Source organism: Dama dama, chromosome 24 (assembly GCF_033118175.1).
Source record: "Dama dama isolate Ldn47 chromosome 24, ASM3311817v1, whole genome shotgun sequence".
In the NCBI taxonomy this organism is placed as follows: domain Eukaryota; kingdom Metazoa; phylum Chordata; class Mammalia; order Artiodactyla; family Cervidae; genus Dama; species Dama dama.
The window spans coordinates 35,398,277-35,414,249 of record NC_083704.1 but is presented as its reverse complement, the minus strand read 5'-3'; the positions used below and the strand labels follow the sequence as shown (position 1 = coordinate 35,414,249).

Here is a 15,973-nt window from a genome sequence, read left to right as displayed (position 1 = left end):
ACATGTTCAAAAACGCCTAGTAAAAATCAAGGCAAATGGGAAAGCCAGACCCACCCTCATGAAGTGGTGTGACAATTAGAGTGATTGTACAAAAAGCCATCTTCAGGACAAAGTAAAAGAAATTAAGCTGCCACAACTGTAACAGGTTAGATGAAAAAAATCAAAATTTAATGTATTCTCCCCTGTGTCATCTTGTTTTGTCAAGACATCAAATAGAATTGGGAAGTACAAAATAACAAGCCCTTGAGAAATCACAGAAGCCGACCTTTTTGATGTTGTTGATTTACCTTGTTCTCAGTTATTTGAACAATGATGTTTCAGATTTAAAGGCCAGATAAAGCTTAAAAATTAAAATATGATACCAAGGTATCCCCAAAAAAGTGCACCCTAGCATTTAGCCTGCAACTTCATTGATTAGGTGCTTTCAACCAGATTTGAAAAGGAGGTACAGTCCATGTATTCAATATTTATTTCTCTCATTCTAAATTAATTTCTCTTCAAAAGCTGCCAGGTTGGAAGAAAGACTCAGAGATTACTCTTACAATCCTTTAGTCGAGGCCCAGTTCAGGTCTTTCCAGATAATTCAAGTTCCCACAATCTGCAGAGGACTGTTCAGCTAAGAGGTAACTGAGTTTTCTCTTTTTAAAAAGAGTAAATAAAGGTGAATATAGAAAAGCCATCTATGAGGAGGGGGAGAAAGTACTGCACACTTTGAAATGACTCAAACCAATGTCCAGAAATACCATGCTCCTGCCAAGAACAGAAATCTTTCACCAAAGAGCAACAAATTCAAATTCATCCCCAAATCTAGCCATGCAGGTATACACAAAGTACATTCCTTCTCTGCCCTCAGAGAGCTACAGAGTATCAGCAACATGACCAAGTCTGATATATTTTGTACAAAGATGGTGTATGATCAATGTGTCACTCGATAGCTTTCTCAATTTTTACGTGTAGATGGCTGCTTCCACCACAGCACACACAGCAGTAAAAAACAGCTAGCAGTAAATAAATAAATCTGTTTAAAAGGCACTAAAAGGAAATAACCAAGTATTTACAATCACTAGGAGAATTTGTAAGATCGACTAATAGCTATTAGCTATTAAATTACTCTAATTCCTTGTCATCAAATTCATATGCATTTTAACACATAACAGACACACACACACAGACACCATGCATTTATTTACTCGAACCTTCTCTGGTCAACTGTTGCTGCCTAATACTCTTGCTTATAAATCACACAGTCAAACAGAACTACCTGAAGTGGATTCTGACTACTCTATTTGTCCAATTCCTAAGAGGATAGCTATCCATTTCTCTTTAGTGGTGTTCATCTACAACTAAATCACAAAATAAATTTATTCAATCTTCTTTTTAGCCAATTCAAATTTTATTAACATTACAGTTCAGGCTTAGACGCTGGTCACACTACCATTTCCTGATTGTCTTAGAAGCACTGTAGCTCCAACACACTTCTGCCACGTTAGCCAAAATAAATTTGGAATTTCATTGCTTTTAATTAATCTGGATTTTAATTTCACTGTACCTTGCAATTGTGTGGAGGTTGGCTGAAAAGTTGCAGAACTGGTCAGTGTCATGAAAGAGTTTATCTTTCAAGTGACAGCCCCTGACAACGTGCAAAGACACGGTAGTGATGGTTAGGGTTTTGTTTTTAAGGTACATCTGACTGCAAACAACAAAAAAATTCAAGCCAACCATTCCTATCATAAGCTTTCTGATGATTTATGGTTTACCAACTGAGCAAGGTTACGCAACACTGCATGCCTTTAGATGCATTACTTCAGCTAGTTGAGATTTAATTAAGATCACAGCCTCTAAAATCCCTGTCAAATGAAAATTCAGAGAAGACAATACACTCTATAGCTTCATGCAGAATGTTTCCATTCTGGTCTGTGGAAAAATATGAGTTAATCTGTGTTTCTATGGCTGCAGACAAAAGTTCACTAATTTTATTTTCTTTTGACACTTAGGTTGTTTTCTATTGCATATGTCATGAGATCATTCCCTTCCAGAGAAGGAAGGAAAAAAAAAATCGAGAGTGAAACACGTTGCAGAAAATGCACTTGACATTATTATCCGACATTATCATAGCTTAGCTATGATGTCATCACAGCTTCATAAAATCGGTCCATGCTTAGGGGAGTTTCATTTAATGAAATATATCTATTTAAAAACACAACACAAATGGGAAATCTACCTTCCATGAATTACTCAAGATTAAAGAATTGACATGTTAGGCTCCTCATTTCCTTAACTGACCAACTTTTTATCAAATGAGCTGCATATATGGTTAGAAAAGAAAGTTCTCGGGGCAAATGAGAGAGCATAAAGCCCATTACTTTCATTCTGTAAGTACTCCTTACGGGTAATACACACACACACACACACACACACACACACATTTAACAGACTTCTTACAGATTGGCATTGACCAATTTTTTTCTTTTTTTAAAAAAAATTATGATCACGTGGCCCTTTATCTAGTCCAACATATTTTTATTTGCATCATCTTAATATCTGGTTGCTTATCTCATGCCTTAGAAATGACAGGTGCTCGCAGTCTTGCTCTTGACAGGCCACTACACAAATAACTGTCTTGCCTGAAAGGGCTAATGCAGTACTAATGAACAATAAATCAACTTTGATTATCAAGTGTCAGCCCAATCCGTTTTCAGTTTGGCTCTATCACATCCTAGAGTAAGTCAGCCAGTGTTTCTGGGTAGGCAGTCTGTATTTTGGTTTCATTTTTACACACTTTTCACTGAAATGTGTCAAGCAGCTACAAAGAATCAAGTAAAATAGAAGCAGACCTTTTTTCAATGTAAGTGAAGGGCATCAATTAGGAGAATGCGCTTCTGTCTGCATTTGCTTCATTTCATGAGGAGTCTTAACATTCGAGAGAGCCTTGTATTCTTTTAAACGACAGCAACAGCACAGATCCTAAACTAGAATCCTAATGTGATCATGTTTGAGGTTTCTGACAATGACATGCTAGCTTGAACACTTCACCACATAAACCACCTTTGACTGCACATTCCTCTTGGAAAATCTATTACAAACAAATGAACAACAAAAAGCAATAAAAGGTCGCTACTAAAATAAAAACTTCGCACGATTTAAAGTAAAAAAAAAAAAAAAAGCTCTTTATAACACCGACTTCTTAATAAAATAAATGTAACTTATTTTTTCTTAAGCAGATTAGTCATTGATAGTATGATTCACATTTCCTGTTATCAGGCTTAATTTTTCCCCCAAATGTGTCACTTTCAGAATGTTGGAATCTATGGAAATTAGGTGATTTGCATTTTTAAATTGGCTTGATTAGAACATTTGATCTGTGTGGACAAGAATATAAAATTAATAGATATTTTACTCTGAACCGGCAGGCCTTGAAGGAGTTAATCCCAAAGAGGAAGAGTCTATATGTACTTTGCTCTAAAACTTTACCACCCACTTCCTAAAGGTCCCCTCCTTCCCATCACGGCACTTGGGGGTGGGGGCGGGGGCACAAGAAAGTCTCCTTTCCACTGACCGTCCTTCAGGCAGTTCTGACAGTTGAGTTTGCTACATTCAGAGACCGTTCAGATGGGAGCACCCCGTGGCAATTCCTCAGTCGGCTGCGCGTCCTAACCCAAACCCCACTCACTACTTAACCAGCAAAGTAATGCAACAGAGGCTGAAACTCCCAAACCTGCCGGGATACCCCTCCACCGGCCTGCCCATTCTGGCCTAGGGCTTTATTCGTCTCCCTTCCCCCCCGCCCCTTGACTGTGTGTGAACTCCTTGAATTTGAACGGCTAAGCTGAAAATAGCCTAGACAGATATAGAAACAAACTATCAGAAGCAAAGCAACATCCACACGGGTTACACTGAGAGGGAAGGCTCCCTGTATATTTCACACGCTCTGAAAGTGACATAAATCACACCCCAGAAACGTCCCCAGAAAGGAGTGATGGCGAGGGCTTTACCAAAGTGGCTGCCTGAAGGCCAGACCGGCAGAAAACGAGTCGCAAACGAAAAAAAAGAGCGAGCGAGAGCGCGAGAGCAAAACACAAGCAGGACTTCCTCCAACTCTCAACTACACCCCACCCATGAACACTAAAAAAAAGGGAGAGCAAGAGAGAAGGGGGGGGGGGGGTGATCTCTCTCTTTCAGGACCCACAGGCCTGGAGCTGCTTCTTCCCACCCTTCCACTCCCTCCTCCGCCTCCACTTCCAGGGCGCAACTCCCACCCAAGTTGGTAAACAGCGATGGTTATTATTATTTTTTTTCCAAAAGACTCAACTTAGAAACCCTCGGGCGCTCCTGCCTTCCCCAATGAGGCCCCAGGAAGCTGGCACCGCGGAGCCCGGGAAGGAGAGCAGAACGGCGAAGATCAATCATAGGGACCAACCTGACACTCTCCATGTAGCCGCCAGGCGCGCGGAGCCGGCTCGGGGGCGCCCGCGCGGGCCGGGCGTGGGGTCCGGCGGCCTCGGCGTGCGGGCGGACTGCACGCGCGCAGGGGCGCTCCGGCTCGCGGGCTGACAAGACGCGCCGCGCCGCGCCCACCCGCCCCGCCCTGCTCCACCAATCACAACCCGCCTCTAAACACCCCGCGCCGCGCCGCGCCCCACACAATGGGCTCCGCGGCCCGTGCCCCGCGCCCGCGCCCCCGGCCCCCTCCTCGCGGCAGGTGAAATCACTCTCTGCTGAAACCCGGCTTTTGTTTCGGGAGCAACTCCGCTTAATTGCTGTTAACCCTTTGACCCGCCTCTGGCTGACGTCTGGGAAGCCGGGCGCGGCGCGCGTCTCTCCCTCCGGCCGGGGCTGCCGGGTCGGGGCTTTTTGGTGGGGTGGCGTGTTTGTTTCCTCTTGGAAACTGACAAAGAGTTGTCCCGGCCTTTCAGAGCAACCCGAGCGGCAAAGCAGGGGAACTGGCGCGCCCGGGCGCACACCCCGACTGCTTGGAGCAACTGTTGAGAATCGGAAGGGGATGCGGGGCTCAAAGGCAGCGCCGGAGAACTTCCTCGAAAACGGCCTTTGCGGGAGAACTTTCGCTTCGCGCCCTGGGGTTAACCCGGCCTTGGCCTCTTTTTTATCCACCCCCCCTCCCTTTTCTTTCCTAGAGTCGGCTTCGCCAAAGTGTGCTTGTGCGCGCAGAGGAAAACTAACCCGACACGGGGGTTGGAATAAATAACAACCAACGTGCCTTGTCGCTGTACCAAGCTACTTCCCCTCTAGAACGACAGCTGCTGAAGCAAGCATCTGCCACTCGTTCGCTAAGAAATAATTCTCTAAATTCCTGTCTTATTTATCCAACAACAGCAAGACCACTGGCTACTCTCAAGGAGCACTTGAAGATGACCTCTGTTAGAAATAGTCACTGCTCTTTAAAGCTGAATACAGTGTGAGAAAAAAAAAAAAGTCACCAATATGCTAAACTTTTTTTGGCTCAACTGGCCCGGTTTCAGTGCCAGGTTAATTTAGTCGCTTTCGGCAGCTCTAGAAATCACCTCTTTAATTTACCTTTGTTCAATTTAGAGAAAAACTTTTGGCCTATACTTACAAAACAAACAAGACTGTAACGTTTTTATTTTTCTCAAAATATTCGAGGCAAAAAAGTGCTTGTGACATCAATGATTATGTGTTTTCCCTCAATTAAAAAAAAGGGGGGGGGCGCCCACAGTAATTTCAGTTTAACTTGAAAGTATTTTTCCATTTGAGGTGTTACTATACACCAGAAAGCATATTGATAATATTTCCAATCAAGCAAATGTCTGAATTTCAATCAGGTCAGCTGGGGAGCAAGCAATTCCCCTCTTAATCTGGCAGCAAAAGAGACAAAAGCGCCAGTTGACTGTCAACTTATGATCAGATGTTAAATGGGTGCAGCACAGACGTGCTCCACCCTAAAGTGTTTTTGTGTCAGATAACAAATTTATTAATGGGATTTTTCAGGTCACAAAAATGTGACCCCACCCTCTCATGAATATTCAACAGAGAACCAAGGGCGGTCTTTTTTGGGGAGGGGGGCCTTAAATCTGCCAGTGTACCATGAATCAGTAGAGTTCTGACTCTTAAAGAGACAAGGCCCTCCTCCTTCAGTAGGGGCTGGCAGGGCCCCAAAGAGAGGAAATAAAAATATAGGAAGTTCTCTCCAACCAAGGCACAGTGAGAGAGGAGAAATACTCATTTCAAAATCCACATGTGATTTTTTTTCAATGGTATTAAAATTCATTAGCGATTTAATGTCTGTGAACAACATCAGGGTCCCCTTTAAAGAGTCAATTCTTTTTTTTTTTTTTTAAAGACAAATTCTTTAAGAGACATACATAAAACTCAAGGATGCTTTTACAAGTTGGACTCCCTTCTTGGCAGGTTAGTGTTTAAAAGCTGATTGTCTCCAGGAACATCCAAACAACAAACAAACAAACAACAAATATTACAGACGCTTGTGACCCAGCTGTGGAGACGAGCCTTGCACAAAATAATTAGAGAGTGATGCAACGTGGTGGTTACACAAGTACTAAATTGCATGACGGTGGCATTAAGCACCCTGAGACCACAGAGCAGGGGGAGACAGTGGAGCAGCAGAGGCTCGAAGGCCCCATGGGGAGGTGGTGTTTAGGGGACTGATGTCTGGGACAAGGGGGTAGGGACAGTATGAAGCGGGAAGTGGCTTAGCATATGCAGAGGCCACCTGGAGCCCTTCCCACCCTCTCTCCAAACATGACAGGGTGACTCAGAGACTACTTCTAGGCAAGGAAATGTACCATCAGAGATAAACCTGGACAAGCTTTATACACCCAGGTCACTTCGTTAATTGTGGGCTCTCAAGATCCATTTCCATCTGGTCCTGTCTAGCTGCCCCGTGCCTGAGATTCTGTGAGAACTGGAGCTTTCCATAGCTGGAAAACAATAGAAATGTTAAAAGCTGCAGTGACTTAAGAGACTTAGTTAAGGCCATTTATTTTATGACTGCCAGGTCATTCTGGAAAGGCTGGATCAGAAAGGCAAAAAAATGAAAATAATCAAAAATAAACCCAGTAGCATTTGCATGTTGGATTGAGGGAGTTTTAGAAGAGTCAGGGGTTGAGGAGGGGGCCTTTAGAATGGGTTACTCCGCCACAGGGGCTCAATGAGCAGTCAAAATGTGAACAGAACTTGCAATCTCCATTTAAGGAGGAAGCTGCAGTTCAGAAAGGCAAAGTGATTTTTTGTTTTTATTTTTTTAAAGAATCAAAGATACCTAGCTCCACAGACCACAAGGGGAAACAAGACACTGAATAGTCCCAGAAAAAGAGAGGCCATGATATTATAAAATGAACACCTGAGAGGGGTGGGGGAAGAGTTAATGTTTAAGGAAGAGTGAAGGAAATGCTAAATGCTGTACTTAAAAATATTTTTGATGCCACATCCTAACACCCACAACAGATACAGCCCTTGTTCAGACACCACATATTAAGAAACCTGTCAGTTGCTAAATGAGTCCATTGTGCAGCTGGCTGTGTACTTAAGGACAGATTACTGTGATCCCACACCAAACTCTAACCACCAAATAACACACCTGGGACTCAAATCATGTATTATATTTGGTTCTGTGAGCCTTAGCCTTGAACGCAGAAGAAAGTGAAAGGTTTTACTGCCCATTCAGAGCTGAGAATGGAGAGCAGGGGTATTGAAGGGTCAGAAGCAGCGTCTCAGGACGTCACTCCCAGGTTCTGATGGATGGCACGGGGCGGAGGAAACAGCAGCCCCACTGCCAGGCCCACGTGGTCCTAAGCTCCAACTGAGGCCCTGCTTTGCCAGAAACTGCTTGGCAATAATCAGAAAAAGGGTATGTTACTGGACACTGGCTCACATATTTCTAGCAACATTGAGAGCAAGACACCTCCTCAGATCAAGTCAGTTATCCCTATCAGGTTCTCATAGGAATTATTGCCAGACAGTCACTCTGCCAGAGGGAGTAAAATAAAAATTGATGAATAATTTGATGGGTTGGAAAAAAAAAATCAACTTCTTCTTGGCCACACCACCCAGCATGTGGGATCTTAGTTTTCCAGCTAGGGATCGAACCCGTACCTTCCGTGGGAGAAACAAGACGTCCCATCCACTGAACAGCCAGGGAGTTCTGAGGGGACAACATCTTAATTCCCCATCTTCTTCCAGACAGCCCTTGCTTGAACACTTATTTACTTTTTCTTTTCCAGTTACTTTCATGGAGCACACAGAACATACTCAGAGATGACAGAACTTAAAGAAACTGAACTGACTGATTCTGCTGCTATAGGAGAAAATGTGCAAACAACAGGAATACAAAATTGAATGCCCTCCCTCCAGGAAGGGCTTCCTGACCTGCCCAGGGAAGAGAAGTCTCTCCAGAGGAGCCCAGGTTTAGTATTTCTCATGTCTCCAAAGACGGCCAACTGTCAGCCAATTAGAGAAACTAAATTGCAACAGCCATGCCTGATTCCTGAGATTTGGGCATTTGTCTCCAAGGACCTGCCGTTCCTTCTTGATTTAAGTGGTGCTTTTACTTAAGAAAATAAATTAATACATCATCCATCTGCAGGGAGCAAAGGTGGTTAGCTCCATATTGATATTGTTTATGTCATTATCATGTCTGTATGGACAATGAAAGCAATTATATGTTCTTCTGCTCTCACTTGGCCAAGGGAAAAGACGGTGAGTTCCCACTCTTGCATAGGAGTTTAAATTTCTCTCCCTGACATCCTCTAAATTGCCATGAGCATCTCCATTTAATGCAACATTTTATTATGCAATTGTTCCTAGTTAATTTCCTAGATACACACCCTGACATGTCAACATCCAGGTAACTTAGGAATATGATGAGTACATAAGGTATAGAAAACATTTACCATCCTCTCCGAAAAAAAAAAAAAAAAATCCCTCACTTGAAATGCAAAGATATTCATAAATTGTCACTGGTAAACAAAATCATGTCTGGAAAAGAAAAATGGCCAACATCTATTGCAAACTCTGCATCTGATTGACAGCAACAAATCAATCTCTTTCATTTGTGCTCAAACTATAATATAATCTCTTGTTTTAATCAAATGTACAATGTATCTGGACAGCTTCCCTGGTGGCTCAGTGGTAAAGAATCTGCCTGCCAAAGCAGGAGACACTGGTTCAGTCCTTGGGTTGGGAAGATCCCCTGGAGGAGGAAATGGCAACCCACTCCAGTAGTCTTGCCTGGAAAATGTCATGGACAGAGGAGCCTGGTGGACTATGGTCCATGGGGTCACAGAAGAGTTGGATGCAACTTAGCAATTAAACAACAAAAAAACAAGGTATTACTGGACTGCTTCTACCATAGGACTGGAACTGATTACACCAAGGTGCACAGAAGTCTCAAAAAGGGGCATGTTTCAGGGCAGGAGGGCACTTCCCAAAGAGCTTCATCCTCCAGGCATCAGGAAGGAAGAATCACTATCGCCATCAAGCAGGGATCCTTATTTCCCCTCCCAAGAGTGACAGTGCTGATGACACCCACATGAACACTCTCGATTTTAGGCATAAGCAGAACTGGGTCACTGAACGGGAAAAGAAGAGATGGCTCTTGGGCGAGGAGATGACATTTGAATATTTTTTTATACATTTCATTATGTAGAAATCGCTGAGTATCATTTTAAGGCACTGGCCACCTCTAGGCAGGAAAGTCAGCTTTTCCGGAGACCCGAGGTGTGCAGCAGGCCTGCAGAGAGGCAGAGGGAGCATGTTCCATCCTGCCCTCCGAACAATGCTCGCAGGTCTCCCTCCCAGGTCACGCCACCCTCCTGTGACCCTAGGCTGGCACACCCTCCTGTCCAAACCTTCTTTACGTCTGCCCTCTGCTGGTAAGCTTGCCAGGACCAGGATATTTTTGACTACCTCAACTTATTTCAAAGACAACTTTTAAAAGCTGGAGAGAAAAAGGCCATGTAATGAACTATTAACTGGAATATATAAATTAAGATACTTAAAAAAAAAAAAAAAAACGGGGAGGAGGGGGCGCCATGGGTGAAATATGGCACCTCTAATGTAAAAATGCACATCCGTCTACTCTATTGCCGGCTGGCTCGGAGCACAGGAGTGCCAAACTCTATATTTTAGCTCGCCTAAGAGAACAACCTGTATTACTGCCAGGCATCTCGCCTTCTCTTTCGCTCCCTCTCCGGGGAGAGGTATGTCAGTGCATTTTCAATAAAACACCTTCTTAGCAGTAAAGGGCCACTGTTCCCACGTCAGTGGTCCCCAAGGTTTCATGATACGGTATATTTAGCTGGCTCACGGCTCAACTTTCCCTCTGGCATTCATAAGACTCATAGAAAAGGTAGGGGGCAGGGGAAAGGGAAAAGAAGAACCTCCGTGTCTATCCTTTGTTTAAGTAAGACAACAGTTAACTCTGAGACTGATGAGCTGGCATGAGTGCCCCCCAAACAACGGACGTGCTCTCAGGCCCGATCCCCACGACAGGTGCCCTGGTGTACGCGCCAGGCAGGCAGGGAGGAGGGCTCTGGGCATTGGGAGAACTTCTGCGGCAGCGAGCAAGGCTTGAACGAGGCAACTCCTGTCAGTATCAACAGGAAGCACGAGGCCTTATAAATCCCTGCATCCCATTCCAAAAATATATCTCCAAGATGGGCAGATGCAGCTTACAAGTTGCAACCTCGGAAGCATTCAGGAAGTAGCGCTCTTGACAGCGCTTTAGATGCCGAGTAAATGCTCTTAAAAAGAACACCCAGTCCAGCCGACGATAAATCTTACACTGGGGAAGCCTGCGCAGGGCTGTGGAATCCCCTCCAAAGATAATTACCTTCCACACTGTGTGGCATAGAAACGGCTACACAGAAAACCTTTTCTGGGGCCCGAGAGCTCTCTAAGGCTTTTCTTTCCTTAATAGTCACTGATTACACACACACAGGTGCACATACACAACCCTACCTTTAATAGAAACCGTATAAAAATCCAAAGATTTGTCTCCTCTCCTAAAGGAAAGTGATGAGGCCAGTTCTTGGCAGGGGCAGGGATGGAAGAGGGAGATTGGGAAGAGAGGAGATGTGTAAGGGTTCAGGGGCAGAGGCTGAGGCAGGACATTAAGGTCCAAGTCTTTTGGCATCCACTTCCCACTCTTTGAAGGTTCAGGGAGTTCCCCAAACAATTTCAAACTGGGGCCCTCACAACAGGCCCCTCAAGAGGTAAGCAAATCTCTTCCAGGCCAGAGCAGCCTCAAGTGGTCTATTTAAGCCTGAGATGATGCAGGAATATTAGACAGGGCACTGGGGTCTACTAAAGACTTTGCATGAGCTCACATGCAATCCTGGGCACATCACCTCACCTCTATGAGGCTTCACATTTCACCTAAACAAAAAGGAAGATGGCTAAGATACTCTCCATGTTTTCTTTAGTAACAACAACGATTGCAACTAACTACTCCTTATGTGTCCGGTACACATTTTAGCCTAGCAGAGGACTAATTTCTGGGTGCTTTTTAGCTTACAATTAATGTCATAAATAAAACTACCAAGGATATAATTTAAAAATATAAACAGGATCTGAGAGCTTTGGAATCTTGGACACTGTCATGTCAACAGAAAAGCAGGGAACAAACGGAGGGAAAAGATGTTTTTTTGGAAAACAGCTCAAAAGCTCTTCTTCTGACCCTCTCTAGGTCACAAACCCTGTGAAACACCAACTCGTGGCCCACGGAGTAAGTCACTAACAAGCTTTAGGACTTGCTGAATTAAATTGGGGCCTCACAGGATGGGGCTAAAACCACCTGACTTTCACACATGTTTATGTCTTCTGTCCTTGTGACTTTTTTCCTCTTCTTTAACCATCAAAGCTGTCTCTTTGCATTATGCCTGCTCCCACCAAAACTATTTGCTGAATTTCTGGTCCAACCTCACAAGTCATTCACCTTGCTTCTCTTTGCTTTGTATCAGAAAGGAGACAGGAAAGCATTGTGTGAGAGGTAACTACTGGTGAGGGCTGGCATCTCCATCTCAGGTTGAAGCCACAGGTAAAGTTTGGGCTGGATGAAAAAAGAAATTTGCAAGGAAGCATAGCATCACAGAGATGTTAGATTCCTTTTGAGATCGAGTAAGTCTCATCTTAAGAAAATGCATACAGAAGAGCATACAGTCCAGCCAGCAAGCCCATTATTTATTTTTTAGTTTTAAATGGCATTTCATTCCTCGTGAGGGAAAGCAATAGAGAAGCAGGAAGCTTTCAGGTCATATAGAACTTTGTTCTTTTCAGACAAATAAGGTATTGTGTGTTTGAACAATAGGAGGAATGTCTAATTGATCTTAATTAAATTCAGTGATGTCCAATTTTTGAGATGGGTCAGGACACATCTATGTAATGTCACAACCCAACAGGCCAGACCTCTGAAATCAGGGAGCTCTGTGGCGTGCTGTTTCCTGACACTCTTTCTTATCCATTCTCCATCACATTGCCCTACCGACTTGTTCTGCACTCCAGCTTTCTTCTCTCTGCCTCATGCTACTCCTGACTGCTTCCCGGTTTGGCTCATACTCCTTTGCTCCAGCCAGCCTTCTGAAGTGGCGGGGCCCCACCATATACTCCCTCATCATCGCCATGATTACCTACCAAACAGGAATCCTATTATATACATATAACACTGCATATGGAGGAGGTTCCTTGGAATTTGCAGTGTGAAAGTTGTGGGTTTGAATCCAATCTTCTCTACTAACCAGCAAACTAGGTAAATCACAAAAGTCCATTTTGTGTGTATTTCCTCACCTATAAAGTGGGAGCAATTCTCTGTCTCACAGTGGTTGTTTCTTTTAGTATTTTCGGAGGTGGGAAGGTGTCTGTTTTTAAACTCGGTTTCCCTGATCCGAAAGCCCTGGTGTGGGTCTTTGATCTGATGCCTGGAGAGCACTTGGCCACAAGTGTCTGGCCCAGCAGCCTCTCTGATGGTACCACGTGTCAGGGGACTTGTCTGAGGGCACCGGGCTGGTGGATGAAAGAGGTGGGGTGTGACTCTCCCCTTTAGAGCTCAGCCTTGCATTAGAGAGCTTCTGGCTTCCTGGTTACAGAGCTCAGGTGACTTTGAGATAAGAGCTAAGAAAACAAAACCCAAAGCCAGTCATGATCAAGGAGGTGCTGGGAATAGTGTAAATACCCTGCCAGTTACAAATTAGGAGGTACAGACCAGGGCCTTGGAACAGGGGTTGACAAACGAAGGGAAAATGAGGAAAGGGTGGTGCCTAGTAACAGGATGGCCAAGAAATAGAGCAAATATTTAATGAGAGGTCATGATGAGTTTGGCACTTTCCATAATATCTCTTAATGCTAAAACAACCCTATGAAAGAGGTTATTGTGCCCACTTAACAGATGAAGAAACTGAGGCTCTCAGTTAATATCTCACAGCTGAAAGGGGAGTGGGGCTTGAGGGACTCCAAAACAAGGGTTCCGCACCATATGCCAACCTGGAGCCCAGGCTGGGGTCTAGAACTAGGTGTGGAAGAACAGAGGGGGGTCCAATTCTACTCACTTGGAAAACTCATGTGACCAAGAGTCACTGACCGGTCAGCATGAATGGAACGTGAAATAATACAGAGGTAAAATTCTGACACCCTCTTTGTTCTTCTGTGAGTCCACAGTGACAACCTCAGCCGAGCACGTGAAGGTGAAACTGGCCCTGAGCCTGCTGGTAGCCACCGCCAGGCCGGGAGGAGAGGCAGTGGGAAAAGGGCCTGTGCTTTCTCCCGAGTTACTTCTTGATTAGAGAGCTCCTCACACCGCCACCTCCACTGCTGAGAAGAGACAGACACAGACGAACAGGCAGGCGCTTTCCTCTTCTTCTTTTCTGAGGTGTCACTGGGCAGACGGCAGTGTGCCAGCAGTCCTAGCCCGGATGGTACCCGAGCTCTCCTGGCATCAGTGTCTTGGATGGAAAGACGGAACAGCGCTGTGTTGGGGCTTATGTTGTCCCTGGTCATAAAGGCCCCCAGACACTTTCCTATGGAAGGCTTCTCATGCTGGCTGCACCACTTCCTGACTGTACGTTCAGTAAATTTTTCATGCCTAAGTGCCTCAGTTTCTACATCTATAAAAGGATCTAAGCCTAGTACTTCCCCCAGAGGGTTAGGCTCAAATGAGTTAAAATGGGTCAATGCCTGGCATAATGGAAGCACTTAAATGTGTCCTAATACCATTCTTATTGTTACTACAAACTGCCTTTCTTTCAACCTCTTCCTTTTCCTATAATGAAATACCAGAAAGCAAAATGGTTTTTCACTCTTGTTGACTTCTTATTTTTCTGTGATGGAGGTAGTATCGATCCTAACTCCAAAGTTTAACTAAGCAGTAGCTGATTCATCCGGTGAACCTCAACAGTGGGAGAAGACACTTGGTCATCTTATTTTGTTTTTAAATTCAAGGTCATGAGGCAGCTCCTGTTCTAGCTTCAGGTTGCCCAGTAGGCCAGAAGCGCCAGCCAGGTCATCACTTGGGTTTGTGAAGGAGTCTGGTGATTTCTTAAATGAATTCTCAAGGATCCACTGGGAACATCAAAGGAGGGATCTGCCCTGAGTGCTGAGAACACACAGGCTGGCCAACAGGAGGCACAATTAACGGAACCCTCTGCCTATGTCTGGATAATATTTTGCTACTCTGGTCTCTGGGAAAGAAAGCGTTTGGTAGAAACCTGGCCACCATGGCCCCAGAGAGGACTTGGCTTACACCCAAACGATGCTCTTTGACCTAATGAGCTAATTTCAAGCTTCTTTTCAAAGCTTCCAACATCTATACTACCCAAGGCAAGGAGCAGAAGTCTCTTGGTGCCCTCAGAGTGCACGGCATGGCATCAGCCATTATTTGAACATCTGAGGAATGGAAAAAAGAAAGACACACACAGGTGTAGGGGGCAGAGAAAGGGGGCTCCCTCCTTGGCTTTAGGGAATAACAGGGCTTTTCAAATAAGATAAGGGTTATGCTGCAAATTTAAGGATAATGGTGTGATGGGCGGGCAAGTAGGAAGGGTATATCAACTAATGGAAAGAGTGTATACACATATCAACAGGGGAGAAAGCAAGAACCAGTAACACCGAGGAACTGGGAGGTCCTTAAGCAAGGCTGGCACAAATATAATTCCTGCTGTATCTCCCTTTCTTCGATACTGAAGGGCTTTTCTTCTTTTTCCCAATTTTGCCCTTATTTCCCGTCTTAAAAACACTTCAATTTTGTGATGGAGTGACCTCACATACAAAAAAATAAAAATAAAAGAATTTATATAGAACAATCAATGATCAATCAGACTCTCTGAAAGTTTAAAAAAGACAAACTGAAGAGAAACTATGATTCCAGGATTACACAAACTACTTTACATTTTATAGCTGAATAAATTCAAGTCACTAAGTTCAATACAACTGTACCTACAACAATACAACTGAAGGTAGACAGTGATTCATATTTTTTTTAAAAAATCATCCATCTTCCACTTGTCTTGCTAATTTCGTCAAATGAAAAGAATCCTGAATGGAGATAAGGCTGGAAGGGCGGGAAAAGCAATTTCCTGAGCTGCTGCCAACACCAGACACCCTGAAAAGGATGTTCGTTGCTCAAGGCTTCCCTTCATTTGGCTCTGCTTCTGGAGGCTCTTGCCTGACGCAGGAAAAAGCTGAGAGAAAGACCTCAGCTTACACGTCACTGGGGCCATGGAGCAGTCACACATAGTGGCAACTTAACCTTTCTCTTCAGAAGCAGAAGACCCAGTGCTGGCAAGACCTTATTTTTCTTTGGTCGCCTGGATTCCGGGAATTGCGCACTTAGGGACCTAGGGATGATTCAATTTAACCCTGCACCATCATGACTTTGCCCCATCCTGTCCTTCCCCTTAAAGTGCTTCCCAGGTGGCACTAGTGGTAAAGAACTTGCCAACCAAAACAGGGGACGGACCCAGGAGACGGAGGTTGGATCCCTGGGTAGGGA

At 44.4% G+C, this 15,973-nt stretch overlaps 1 protein-coding gene across 16 annotated transcripts in view; it reads right to left on the bottom strand.

Moving 5' to 3' along the window:
* Positions 1–15,973, bottom strand: part of FOXP1 (forkhead box P1) — a 611,298-nt gene that overhangs the window by 101,681 nt on the left and 493,644 nt on the right. The window contains exon 1 of one of the 16 annotated variants that reach the window (XM_061128090.1): positions 4,418–4,498. The exons of the other annotated variants lie outside the window; for them this stretch is intronic. The gene's annotated coding sequence lies outside the window, so the exon portion shown is untranslated. Of the gene's footprint in view, positions 1–4,417; positions 4,499–15,973 lie in introns of those variants that run through there. 16 annotated transcript variants of the gene reach the window in all.